This window comes from Leuciscus leuciscus, assembly GCF_965113295.1.
Source record: "Leuciscus leuciscus genome assembly, chromosome: 9".
Lineage (NCBI taxonomy): Eukaryota > Metazoa > Chordata > Actinopteri > Cypriniformes > Leuciscidae > Leuciscus > Leuciscus leuciscus.
The window spans coordinates 10,605,478-10,619,008 of NC_138733.1; the positions used below are offsets into that span (position 1 = coordinate 10,605,478).

General features: G+C 41.4%; 1 protein-coding gene, 1 long non-coding RNA gene and 1 pseudogene across 4 annotated transcripts in view; 2 read left to right on the plus strand and 1 right to left on the minus strand.

Moving 5' to 3' along the window:
• The window catches only part of LOC309506215 (NACHT, LRR and PYD domains-containing protein 12-like), a 239,496-nt pseudogene extending 238,278 nt beyond the window's left edge, over positions 1-1,218 (plus strand). The window contains exon 17 of the transcript XR_014211625.1: positions 71-1,218. The product of XR_014211625.1 is annotated as an NACHT, LRR and PYD domains-containing protein 12-like (transcript). The remainder of the gene's footprint in view (positions 1-70) is intronic.
• Positions 1-13,531, minus strand: part of LOC309506453 — a 191,062-nt gene that overhangs the window by 166,520 nt on the left and 11,011 nt on the right. The gene's annotated exons all lie outside the window — the stretch shown is intronic.
• Positions 1-13,531, plus strand: part of LOC309506436 (NACHT, LRR and PYD domains-containing protein 3-like) — a 271,279-nt gene that overhangs the window by 141,151 nt on the left and 116,597 nt on the right. The window lies entirely within an intron of this gene.

Genomic DNA, 13,531 nt, shown 5'->3' on the forward strand with positions numbered 1-13,531 from the left:
TATATCTAGTGTATATGATGTGACAGCAGTAATGTCTCATACTCATATGTGACTGTGTGTTTTATTGTAGGACTCTCAGTGTTTAGACTTCAGCAGTTTCCTCAGGATCAGCTGATGGTGAATAAAGAGCCGCTACAGAGACTGAAGACACAGAGACACACAGCGATCACACTGTCAATTGTGACTTTGTAATGTAATTATTTTCTTGTGTCTTTCTCTTGATGAAAGCCTTTAAGGAAAGAATTGCCTTGTTTGTCTTACCAGCAGAGGGCGATAAAAGCTGCAAATGATTAGGGCCTGAGCACGGATGGTGTGATGACCCTGTTGGAATTGTTCCGTTTATGTATAATTGTTTTCTAGTACATTTTTAAGTGATGCGATAAAGATGGATGCTTAAAAAAAGCACAAAACCTGTATTATTCCCATTACACAGAGTGCACAGTGTTTGGTGTAACTGTAATTTCTGTAAAATCACATTCCTCTTCAACTATGCAAAACAATCTATGTCGTTCATCTACGAAACATAAATGAAGAAATTTTTTAATGAAATTTGAGAGATTTCTGTAGGCAGGGTGGACATATAATTACTTGACATGTTTAATTATAGTGATTTCTGTAACTTAACTAACCCGCCGGCTGTGTACGGACGTTGTTTTGTGCCGCGATTTTGTATTGAAGTCTATGGGAAGTCTAGTTTATTTTCTCCTAAAAAGGGGCGGTGACGAAATTGACAGTAAAGTTCCCGGATGTGCCGGTGTAGTGAACAAATGAGTCCCACTAAAGAGATGGGTCCCAGTTTAGGACCCAAGCAATCCGATTGTTTCAAAGCACGTTTTATGGGTAATCGCTTTAGTGCCTGGTTACAAATCATACAAAATCACTTTATTATAGAAGTCGTTTGTACTACGTTATAACGAGTCATTAATGTATTTTAACTTATATGTTTTATATATAACCGAAGCTATAGATTGTGAACATTTCTCATTGTTAGTGTTTTTTAGTTAGCTTAGAATAGATAGTAGCATACCATACAGCTATCCGTTTATCTTGCTAGCTGAGCTTTACCTGAGCTTATACTGCCTTACCGTATTCACCATAGACAGTATTAGTACAAAAAAAAAGTATTCACAGCAATTCATAATGCAATTATAGTTATGTCATTATTTTTATCGTAATAATCAGTAATATCGTAATATGTTTGTACTCTTTTTTTTTTTATTAAAAGAACCCTGAACCATTTGTGTTTATTACTGTTTTTCTCATTAACAGTTTATACATTTAAATAAATGACAGAATGCTAGCTATGTTTTGTGGGTACTTAGTATAAATATTAATTGGTTGTTAATTGGTTGTCTAGCCTTGATTGCAGAACAGTGTAATAAAATTACGGAATCACAAATCTTAATGTAATCAAACCCCTAAATTCATATAATAATCTTTTATTTTTATCCTGATTAATGAAATAAATTGCATTTTTAGGTATGTTTTGTGACGTTAAGTTATTTGTTAAGCAATAAGGCATTATATATATATATATATATATATATATATATATATATATATATATATATATATATATATATATATATATATATGTTTTAAATTACTAGCATGTCATTGGTGTTCATATTATTTATGTTTCATAATTCAAAACAGAACATCATAAAAATACAATAACCTTCAATGTAATAAAAATTAGTGAACCAAAACTTATATAAAAATGAAATTGATTAAATTATACAAAACAATACAAAATTAATTCAACTGAATTATGAGATGTTATAGATTTAATTTTTATTAACACAAAACTACAAGCAAAATGCACATAATATTTGGACATTAGAGCTTTTTAAAATACACAATACAAAGCAGCTTTAAACAGACATACTGTAGTGTGTCTTTAATGTCCTAAATACTTTTGTGATAGTCCTCTGGCTATACAGTGTGAAGATTAAAAAAAAATGATGTTGAGTTAGCTGAGTTAAAATATTTAATGACCTGTAAGGTTAAAGATTTTGAGAGAACTTTTTTTTAGGTCCAATCCTGGATTAACTAATGAGACACAAATGTCAAATCTTTAGTTTGAAGTAATTCATGTTGTATGTGCAGTCAATTATTTGTGGAACCATAAGGCCTAGATCATGATGCAGTCAGCTGAGATGTGTCGAGGCATGGTGGGGTCGTGACCTGGTGGACGAGGAGGCTGGACTGGCTGAGGAACTCTAAAGACACAAACAAGCTGTAACACGTGTGATTCTGTTTCCATGTTTATTACAGTGCATCTGATGTATAAAGCGCTATAGAATTGTGATTTGACACACAATTATGCTACCTCCTTTTTACTCCAATAACTTCTCAGAAATTGCGAAGATGTCACTGCTAGTTCTAGTGTGATGTTGATTAAACTAGAGAGATGGAGATGAAAAATAATTTTTGCCATTCTTTTTTTTAAATGTGAACATACATTGTACGACTATTCTCACTTGAGGTGAAGGACATGAAGGGAGTTTGTGCTTGTAGACATTTAATATTTATAAATTCCCAATTATATACAGAAATATAATATTCATAAAAATCACTGCAGTTTTGAGTTGTGAAGAAAGTGAAGAAGATGGAATGATCATAGTGTGTTTGAGCAGCACAAGACAGCATAGACACTGAACATGAGGCCTTGCCAATGGGACAAATTTAGATATGATGCATCTAAACAAAGAGCCATTTCAATATGTATACAGTAGCCTATACGGTGGCAAGAATAAGTTTGTGAATCATTTGACAATATCTGGATTTCTGGAAGTCACACTTATAAACAAACAGTACTGATCTACTAACACACAAACAGTTATATTTTTCAAAATTATATTGAAGTCATTGACTGATCATTGACAGGATAGTATGTGAACTTTTCCTCTTTGGTCCCCCTACAGCTTGGAAGCGGAATTGTCCATTACCGCTGTCGTAAATAATTTCTACCATTGCACGCGCGCTTTTTGTTTATCCAGCGCCGGCTTTGGAAATAACGATGTCCACAGACAAGGTAGATTATGTTGCATGATTTTATTAAAGTATGATGTATTGCGACATCAGAAACGAAGAAAAATAAAATAATAACATTATAACGCTTGCCGTAAAGCAAGTCAAATTTGTAGTTTCTTATGTCTCATTCGAACTACAGAAACTCTACCCGATCTGGCAAACTTGCATAGTGCGGTTATAGCCGATAACAAAGCGAATCCAGAAGTGCCGTTCATCCAGTTACGAGTTGATGAACCACTGATACGATTTTGGAAACATTATTTTAAGGTACAAAAGAATATTTGGTGTTGCTTTAAGACTCCTCCAAAAGATAACCAGTCAGGTAATGAGGTTGAAAGTGTGGGTCACACAGGTGCCCTCCCTGTCCTTTAAATAAAGGCACACAAAACCTGGTTTCTGACAAGATGGGCTAGTGTGAAGGATGCCTCAATCCAAAAGCTTTCACAGGCATTAATTCCTCTACCTGAAGACCTGACCCTCCGGTGCTGTTAGATAATCAGCCAAATATATATATTTAATGTTCTGGGGTCGTTTGTGCGTTAGTAATTTACCAAAACAATAATTACAGGGACATTGTGAGTTACAGGCTGATGTTTTTTTCCCTTCTGTGCATTATAAGTAAGGCTTTAACCTCTTTGAGAATGAAGGTGTGGGTCACATTTGTAGGGCCAAAAACAAAAGCACTTAATTCAGCCCAAAATCTATTGGTTACATTACACTCACAAAATAAATGGCTGACAGTTTCCTCAACAAAACCACAAAAAGAGCAAGTCTCATCAATATCAGAATATTTAGAGATAGATGAGTTAACAGGATAGATTTTATGAAGGATTTTATAATGAATTTCCTTAACTTTGTTGGATACACAAAATTTACTTGGCAAAAGCCAGGCCTTTCTCCAAATTACGTTTGTTACAAGGGATCCCCAATAGAATTTACCCCTTGGAGTAATCTTTCTCTTCATTTGAAAAGTTGTGCGAATATGTCTGTTGTTGCATTTTCGATCTAAAAAATCTATCTCGCCCAAGCGTAAAGCCGGATAAACACTTTTACCTTTACTGAAGTTAAGGTGATTTTTAATTAATTGAATTAAGCCTGTTGGGATAGCTTTTATCAAGGTATTATATTCCTTTGGTGGAACTGGAAAGTTATGGAGATTCAAAAATTGCTTATAAGTTTGAATATGACCAGAATCATCAAAGACAGATAGAATGCAATTAAAGTTATTGTTAAACCATCTAGGAAAAAAGAGAGATTTATTTCTAACGGTTATATCCGCATTATTCCAAAGGAGAACTTTGTGGGGGAATAGCTATGGACAAAACACAATTTCCACGAGAGAAGGCATTGCTGATGAAAGTTAGATAAGGAAATGGGTACCTTGCTAGGCAAAAAGTTACACTTTAATAGGAAAGACAGGCCACCGAGTTTGTTGAAGATATTATTAGGAATGAAAAACCATAACGACACTGGGTTCACAAGGCATCTTTTTAGCCAGTTTACTTTAAAGGTGTTTATAGTATCCAAAAAGTCAAGGCCACTTTCACCTCTGGAATTAGAGAGTACTTCTCTTTTTAATTTGTGAGGCCTATTTTTCCAAATGAAATCCAAAAATATTTTGTTGATTTCCTTTATAGCTTTATCATTGATAAACAGAGAGAGAGCAGGGTATACAAAGTGAGAGAGCCCTTCCACTAGAACCGGACTCTACCGCATCTCTCTGAAGCCAGATGTTAAAGACGTTTTTAGATTTTGTCATTTTATCAGAAAAGTTTAAATGATGTCTGGTAACTGGATTTTTTGTGATATGGATACCTAGATATGTTACACTGTTTTTAACTGGGATCCCCTCCAATGATGTCTCATATATATCATGAATTGAGATAATTTCACATTTCGAAATATTGAGTTTTAGACCCGAAGCACATGAAAATTGTTCCACCAATTCCAGAGCATTAGGTAGGCTAACTGTTTTTTATCCTCCAAGAACAGTGTGGTGTCGTCGGCTAACTGCAATTTTAAACTCCAGATCAAATATAGAAATTCCTATCAAACTTTCATTTTGGTTAATCCTTAGACAAAGTAATTCAGTGGCTAAAAGAAATAAAAACGGGGAGATTGGACAGCCCTGTCTGACTCCACGATGGATGTCAGACCTTTTTGGACGTATCATATTTGACGATCACTGAGCTGTAAATATCTCTATAAAACAAGGTTACAGTATCAATAAATGATTTACTGAATCCAAAAAAACAATTCCAGAAGTTAGGACTCACCTGTGACCCTTACCAAAGTTAGTTACGTATCCACCGTATTCCTATGCCCCATGACGCTTTGTGCGAATTATGGGTGTAACTTCCTTTAAACTGTAAACAATCTGTATTGAAGGCTCCTGCAAAGGGACTTTAATTATGAAACTGTAGTCATAGTAGTATGACGAAAGAGGGCAGCGTAGTTCGTTAAGCTGTCGTTGTTTGCTGTGTTCGTGCAATCTATTCGAGCTGCTGGCTGAAAGAATGACGATCCTAGTTTGGTTGTGGCAGTGGTGGACGAAGTACACATACCATGTAGCCTACTTGAGTTAAAGTAAAGATACTCAAGGTAAAATATTACTCAAGTAAAAGTAGAAGTGCTGCCTTTAAACATTCACTTGAGTAAAAGTACAAAAGTATTTGCCTTCAAATGTACTTAAGTATCCAAGTACTATGATTTTTTTATGGCTATAATGTCCTATTATAATTTTTGTCACAAGACTCTTGCTTAACTCAGTCTACGTGAAGACTCTGTCACTCTTGGCACATCAATCTATTAATAAAATGACATTAATTAGTCATATATATATATATATTTGAATTGAATACATTTTTTGTGTGTTTAATTTTGGACAGAAGGGGACTGTTCCCACAAGGTATAATACATTTACAGTATTTACTGTACATATTTTTCACGAGCGTCTATGGTCATAATTATAAACATCCTAATGTTATGATACATTCACAATCACATAAACCTGCACAATGCCATTGAATATATATATATACACACACTACTACATTATGGGAGCAGCCAATTTCCCTACAAAATTAAACACCAAAACGTATTAATGCAGTGTTTCTGCTACTCCTCAGAAAAAAAAAATGCTATTATATGCAAGTAATTTTAGTGTCAAGGTAATAAGCAATGTTCATTATGCGTCAGTATTTACCAATAATTGCTGCAATAATAGCTGCTGCTCTCTGCCCCGCTTAAAATCATTGGCAACACAAATTGTTTGGAACTATTGAGAGCTACACGAATCACGTGACCGCGCGGCGGCGAGATCACAGTAGGCTTGTTCGACTTGAGACGGCGCACTGCACAGACCAATCGGTGAATGACATTAAAATACCGCAAGAGCGATTAGAGAGTAGACGGCTCTGTATGCTTTTCAATCGCTCTCGCGATTTCGCTCTATACTTTGATGTCATTAACGGATCGGTCTGTGCAGCGCCGGTTCAAGTCGAACAAGCCGTGTGTGTCGCAACCTCTTATATACTGTCTATGGTCGCAACTCTCATATTTAACGGCTCTGGTTCGCGCTTAGTAGATACCGCCAAGGCAAGTTCAAAACAAAGCGCGCACGTTGTAGGCTACTGTGATTGGTGGCTCTTTTGACCAGTTAAGTTTTTATCTACTCATAAATAAAAAGAAACGACTGATTTTGAAAATGTAGTAGAGTAAAAAGTAAGATATTTGACTTTGAAATGTAGTGGAGTTAAAGTAAAAGTCTTCCCAAATTTAAATACTTCAGTAAAGTACAGATACGCAAAAAAGCTACTTAAGTACAGTAACGAATTACATTTACTTCGTTACTGTCCACCACTGGGTTGTGGGGATTGCTACAGATTGAACATCAAGGTGTGAGTCACTGACCACAAAGTAAGCCGATTGTATTTATATTTGTGTTAACAGTGATTGCTTTCGTGTTATATGCGTCTGTTTTCAAACGAACATGCCCAAACATGCCCTGTAACGATCATTCTGTGGTATTCAGTTTAGTGATATTTTCATATTTGCGATTATTCATTCATAACTTGGATGTAAACCAGTGTTATTGGTTCCTAACAATGTTTTAATGATACCATGTTGTTCTGTCTAGAAGCTACAATACAGAATCAGTGATTAGCATTATGTTTATGTAAATACAGTTCATATACGTCACCATTCTATCTATATGGGAGCTGTATATTTATAGTGACACGTTATCACTTATTGCTTGTAGTTCTCTGTGGAATACCCTCTTTCCTTCATTTATTTGTATGTTTATGAAAGAAATATCACTGATGTGAATTAGGAATACTTTGATTTCACTATGCAACCGTGAATGTTTGCTGTTGTATGTATTTTAGTTTCACTTCCATTTCACTTATCTCTTTATTGTACTTATTTTTGCAGACTATCTACATCTGTCACTGTACATCTGTGGCCCTACCTTTCCCTGCTAATACACAGACTAAACTTGATTACCTGTCTCCTCATTATTGGTGCTCTGACCGGCACCCAGGGGGGTTTACTCATCCAGTGCCTTACAAAAACCTAACAGTCCAAAAGTCTCTATAACAAAGTGGTCCTTCGAGCCGGATGAGTATTCCCTTCTGACATCATGGATCCTGATGAGGAGATTTCTGGAGGAGCTCGTCCTAGGCGCCTTACTCGTCCTCCAGCTTACCTTCGCCAGTATGAAGTACAGTATACCCGAGGCAGACCTGTTGCTGAGTGTGATGTCCCTCACCCTTGGGAGGCACCTGTCCGTCGGACTCCTTCCCCATCCTTCCAGACATACACTGCCCCTCCTGGTGGGGACCTGGTCTATTCTGATGGCTCACAGATGATGTCCTCAGGTTATCAGCCTATGCAGCCTGCTGAATTCCATCAGCCATTATTCTCCTCACCTCAAGGGGCTGGTTTCATTACCTCTGCACACGACCTCGAGCTACAGCAGCTGCGTCATGAGCATGCACAACTAAAGCAAACTCATCAGGCTTTCCAAGCAGACATGAAGGAGCTGAGGGAAGTCCGTGCTGAAGTCAAAGAGTTAGTTCAAGTGACTCAGTCCCTTCGAGCTGACCTCAGTCAAGCGAGAGGCCAGATTCACTCACCAGAGCAGCCAACAGCATCACAGTTATTCAGTTCTCCGGCGAAGCGGTATGAATCTACACATTTAGCCGAAGAGAGAAATTTTACTGAGCTTCCACCACCATGGCCTGAGCCTGATGTTGATTTGATGAACCGGGTGGATGACCTTGCACTGTCCGACATGGGTGCCACTGTTTACCAACCTGTGATGCCAGAGACTAGGCAGTATTCCTTTGTTTTCTCAGCTCCTCAACCACGCCCACCTCAGCCTGATGCTCATGGACTTCCCCCACCTCCTACTCCTAAAGAGCTTCAGGAGTTACTCAACCCGGTAGCCATGCATTTACATGTTGACCATACAACAGTGCCTATTTCCCCACGATTCAGCTCGGCACCTGCTAATCCTCCAGCCTTTGCCCCAAAGGTAGAGCCCAGCCTACGTCCTACAGTACCTCATTCTGGGTCTGAATATGTATATAGGGGACCTGCTCCTACGATTCCGAAGTTCAACCGGCCTGACCCTGGCGAGTTTGCTCGTCTCCGGATAGCTCTGAAGAACCTGCTTCCCCCTGACGGGACCGAACTTTTCAAATATCAGATCTTAGTGGATCACCTTAGGTTTGAGGAGGCTAGAATGATAGCGGACGCTTATCTTAACTCACCTACCCCATTCACTGATACCATGGCAGCGCTTCATGATAAATTTGGTCAACCGCATCAGTTAGCCTTATGAAAGATTGCTAGCGTCCTGGAGAGTCCGGACATAAAGCGAGGCGATATCTCTGCCTTCCAGAGGTTTGCTCTCCAGGTGCAGTCACTGGTGGGGATGTTGAGAACCCTGGGACGTGATGGTGAACTGGAGCTGAGTTGTGGGTCCCACGTCGCGCGCCTCGTGAGTAAGCTACCTCCTGAGCAGCGAGCCGAGTTTCGTCGCCATATGTTCCGCCAACCTGGCACTACACCTAATCTGGTTGACCTTTCAAACTGGCTCCGTTACGAAACTTGGTGCCACAGTTACGATACTGAGCCGATGTCTAAGGGTCTGCATGCCAAGTCAGATTCTGGGAAAAGGACAGTGACCATCCTGCATGGGGTTGGAGAATCCCCGGTGGAGACTTCCGTCACTCGACAAGGTCCTGTTTCACAACCAAAACCTGCTAAAGTGAAACGTTATTGTCCTTTCTGTGACAAGACTGAGCATTACCTGAGTCAGTGTGCATCCTTCGGTAAGCTTAACTCCGACCAGATCAGGAAATGGATTCGAAGTAAGAACCGTTGTTGGCGCTGTGCTAGGGCACACCATGCTTCACAGTGTGACCTTAGAAAGCCTTGCAACCTCTGTCAGGGTACTCATCTCCGTCCACTCCATGAGGTAAATGTCAGCCAATCCCAGAAGGAGGATCCAACTAACCCTGAGAAGAGCTGCCTGACAAATTCCTCCCCAGACAGGTTCTTTCTGGATAAGCCTTCTGTCAGAGGACGAGTTATGCTCAAAGTGGTTCCAGTGAATCTGCATTATGAAGATCGAACCTTGGATACCTTTTCCCTTCTAGATGATGGGTCGGAGAGGACCATTCTGCTCTCTACTGCTGTTAAGGCTTTGGGCATTGAGGGTGTCCCAGAAGATCTTCCGTTGCGAACAGTGAGAGATGATATTCAGGTCATTCAGGGTTGCTCCATTTCCTTTCACATCTCTCCCCTCTGTAAACCTCAGAGCAGTTATAGGATCGATCATGCCTTCACCGCCGATCGTCTTAACCTGTCTCGCCAGTCGTACCCTGTAGAGCAGCTACAACAGAAGTACAGGCATTTGCGTGGTCTCCCAATCCATACACTTACAGATGTCCAACCTTTACTTCTCATCGGCTCTGATCAGCCCCATCTCATAACTCCGACAGAGCCTATTCGATGGGGTGTCCGGGGAGCACCAGCTGCAGTCCACACGCGTCTAGGATGGACGCTCCAGGGTCCTATACCATCCATGGGATGTCCTCCTACCCCACAGCAATGCCTGCTTACCTCTATGTCTCCGCTTCATGATGAGCTTCTTCAGAATGTTCAACGACTGTGGCAGTTGGATGCGGTACCACAGTGGGAGGGGAAGGAGGTAACTCGGTCCAAGCAGGATCAGGAAGCGCTGCAGTTGCTGGACCAAAAGACTCTCACTCTCGAAATGGAGGGGATCCATCGGTTGGCTACACCCCTGCTGCGGCGAAAGGACATGCCTTTGTTGAACGCGCCTAAAGAATCAGTCCTACCTACCCTCCGTAGTGTTGAGAGGCGTCTGCAGAAAGACTCTGTGAAAGCTGAGGTCTATAAAGAAGAGATGAGGAAACTCATTGAGACAGGAGCTGTTCGGGAGGTGACTGATCCTATACCTGCCTCACCTGAATGCTGGTACATCCCCCATCACCTCGTTAGTCATAATGGGAAGTGCCGATTGGTCTTTAACTGCTCCTATCAGTATCAAGGACAAAGCCTTAATCAGTACCTGTTGCCAGGACCCACCCTTGGAGCCTCCCTGTTGGGCGTCCTTATCCGTTTCAGGGAACGTCCGGTGGCTGTGAGTGGGGATATTAAGGCAATGTTCCATCAGGTTTGCCTTATACCTGAGGATCGTCCTTTACTTAGTTTCCTGTGGCGGGATCTAAAAATGGATGAGGCGCCTAAGATCCTTGAATGGCAGGTACTGCCCTTCGGCACAACTTCCAGTCCGTGCTGTGCCACCTATGCACTGCAACGCCACATCCAGAAACATCCCCTGACGGATGAGGCAATTCGGTTTTCAGTGGAGAGGTGTTTCTATGTCGATAATTGCCTGCAGAGCCTACCCACAGCAGATGTGGCTCGGAGTCTGATTGATCGACTGCGGAATATCCTTTCAGAAGGGGGATTTGTGATTCGCCAGTGGGCCTGTAATGATCCTTCTGTGCTAAATCATCTACCATCCGATGCCCGAGCTGCAAGTGTGGAGCTGTGGTTAACACAGGAGAAACCCGATGTTCCTGAGTCAACGCTGGGTCTGAGCTGGAACTGGCAGACAGACACTTTGTCCTACAAACATCGCCCTGTGATATACCAGACTCCCACTTTGAGGAACATCTATAAGGTCCTCGCTACCCAGTACGACCCCCTGGGATGGCTTCTACCTTATACGACTAGGGCGAAAGTCATCATTAAGCAACTGTGGAACCGGCAGAGAGGGTGGGATGACCCTAACCTGCCCCCTGAGCTCCTACAATCCTGGAGTGGATGGGAGGAAGAACTCCGATACCTTCCCTGTATCTCCTTTCCCCGGCCTTATGTCCCTCCTGAGGTTGGTATGAATGGAGTTAGCCATGAGGTGCATATCTTCTCGGATGCCTCTGAGCAGGCATATGGAGCAGTAGCTTACCTCCGAACCACTGACCAGGCAGGTCCGACTTACCTGTCCTTCATCATAGCACGCTACCGTGTCACTCCTAAACGAGTTCACTCCATTCCAAGGCTGGAACTCTGTGGAAGTCTGGTTGCGGCACAGTTGGCTAAGTTACTTGAAACTGAGTTGACTCTACAGGTCAAGTCTATTTTCCTTTGGACTGACTCCACCACTGTCCTCCAGTGGTTGCATTCGGAGTCCTGTCGCTACCGGGTCTTCGTGGGAAACAGAATCGCTGAGATCCAGGAGCTGACGGAGAAATGCTCTTGGCGTTATGTAGGCTCTGCGGACAACCCCGCTGATGACCTCACGAAAGGACGACCTCTCCAATACCTTGCTGCACCAAACCGATGGTCCCAAGGACCCGCTTTCCTCCTTCGGGACACCAAAGAATGGCCAGTAATCCCCAAGTCTGAGCCCAAGATAGACCAAGTTGAACTGCGGAAATCCACCTTCTGTGGGATCAATACCTTGTCTCCCTCTTCTGGCAACATGGATGGATGGAACTATAACACCTGGCAAGAACTATTGGATGTTACAACACAAGAACTTCGGCCCAACTTGGATTCAGGGACTTCTCCAGGAGCTGAGGATTACCGCCAGGCTGAGGTCCGTATCCTCAAACAGGTGCAGCAGGAATCCTTCCCTGAGGATTATAAACTGCTAGAGACTGGAAAGCCAGTAAGGTCTGGGAGTCGACTAATTACCCTAGCTCCTGAAATAGATCCGTCAAGCGGTCTGATGAGGGTGGGAGGTCGTTTGCGCAGAGTGTCCGGCTTTGAAGATTCCATTTTACATCCTCTGGTCCTGGATTCTAGTCACCCCGTCACACGTTTGATCATTCAGCATTATGATGACCAGTTACATCACCCTGGATCGGAAAGGTTGTTCGGGGAGATCCGGAGATACTACTGGATTCTCAGAGGCCGCGAAGCAATCCGGCGGTTTCAGCGCGACTGCCCAGAATGTCAACGGTGGAGGGCCCAACCGACGATCCCTAAAATGGCGGATTTACCTTCTGCGCGATTACAACTTTATAAGCCTGCCTTCCATTCTTGTGGAGTGGATTGCTTTGGCCCCCTGTTAGTCAAAATTGACCTTTCGCCGAGCCCCGCCCCCCTTAGTTACTGTTGCTACGTCCGACAAACAAATGGTCAAACACGACCAGCGCGACAATCGAAATAAACACACTTGCAGACGGCACCTTGGAAGTTTGTGATCAACCAGCATCCGTAGGCATCGTAGACCTCTTCTTCTGTCTTGATTTTCTCCGATTTGTTGCAGACAATCGCAGTTATCTGAGCTGCTAGCTATATTTTGCTCATTTTTATTAGCAAATTTGATTTTTATTGTTTTGTTCCAGTTCAGCCCTGCTAACGTTATGTGCTTTGTTCTTGGGGAAGGGAAAAAACTAACGTTAGGGTTGCCAAATGTCCCGTATTTTGGGCATAATTTATTTGTCATAATTAATAATGCATAATTTATATCTCCCTTGTCCTGTTTTTTTTACTGCAAAGCTGATCTAACCACTGACTGATACAGCAGCAGTGCTGATCACGACACCTGTTATCATCCTATCAATAATAATAATATATGATATATTATGATTTAATATATCATTATTTAGGGACAAATCATTGTTTGATTTACCGCTCCGAGCGGGACTTTCAATGTCAGCATTTTGATTTCGGCAAATCATAGGCGAATGCAAACAACGTGATTAGCCTATTGATTCCAACATCCACCCACGCAAGAAAACGTGCAACCTACCTGAGGGAATAATACGCTGATTTACTGCTCAATAAATATTTCTGATTGTTATCCATGTAGAAAACTTTTTTTTTTCTTCTTTTTTTTTTAGGATTCTTTGATGAATTGAACGTTTCAGAGTTTTCTGAAATAGAAAGCTTTTCTAACGTTATAAATGTCTATACTGTCACTTTTGATCAATTGAATGCATCC